This window comes from Calidris pugnax, unplaced genomic scaffold, assembly GCF_001431845.1.
Source record: "Calidris pugnax isolate Ruff unplaced genomic scaffold, ASM143184v1 scaffold28, whole genome shotgun sequence".
Taxonomy (NCBI): domain Eukaryota; kingdom Metazoa; phylum Chordata; class Aves; order Charadriiformes; family Scolopacidae; genus Calidris; species Calidris pugnax.
The window spans coordinates 10,642,060-10,642,760 of record NW_015090842.1 but is presented as its reverse complement, the minus strand read 5'-3'; the positions used below and the strand labels follow the sequence as shown (position 1 = coordinate 10,642,760).

General features: G+C 55.6%; 1 long non-coding RNA gene across 1 annotated transcript in view; it reads right to left on the bottom strand.

Moving 5' to 3' along the window:
* LOC106888210 overlaps window positions 1-383 on the bottom strand; it is a 2,715-nt gene extending 2,332 nt beyond the window's left edge. The window contains exon 1 of the long non-coding RNA XR_001412061.1: window positions 254-383. This is a non-coding gene — a long non-coding RNA (uncharacterized LOC106888210). The remainder of the gene's footprint in view (window positions 1-253) is intronic.
* Window positions 384-701: the final 318 nt, after the last annotated feature.

Below are 701 nucleotides of genomic sequence, written 5' to 3'. Positions count from 1 at the left end.
GGCGGCGGCGGCGGAGGGAGGGGGGAGCGGCCGCGCACACGTGTGACGGCGCGGCCCCTATTTGCATATTCACATCAGCGCCGCTCCCAGATTGCGTTAAGCAGCCGGCGAGCGAAGGTGTTTCCTTCCAACCGCCTCCCCGCCGGGTTCTAACCCCAAAAAAAGCCCCGGGTGGGGAGTTGGGGACACGCACACACACGGACACGCACACACACACGCGCGGGGAGAACAGGGTGGGCGCAGAGCGCCTTACCTCCGCGCCCGGCTCCCGCTCGCCCCGGAATTCCCCCTGGTTCCGCCAGCAGTTTTGGAGAACCATCCTTCAGGGGGTTTTTAGTTCTCTCTCTTGCTCTCTCTTCCTCCTCCTCCTCCTCTTCTTCTCCTCCGTGTTGTGACTGGGTTTATAAAAGAAAAAAAAAAAAAAAGACAACTCCATGTTAAGCTAGCAGTCAGGGCATGGTGAAGTCTAGGGCTACAGGGGGAGGGAGGAGAGGAGGGGAGGGTCACAGCTTCATGCCTTACAAAAGGGAACCAAAAGCCTCTCTCTAGATATATATTTATTTTTTTAAATATCCTACACAAAACGCCGGGGTGCATTTACATGGAACGTACATCATGCTAATTAGACTTTTGCCCCAAAACTGTCAAGGTTCAGCCTGTGAGGCAAAATGAAGGCAACGGCACCCGGAGTTCATGCGCCA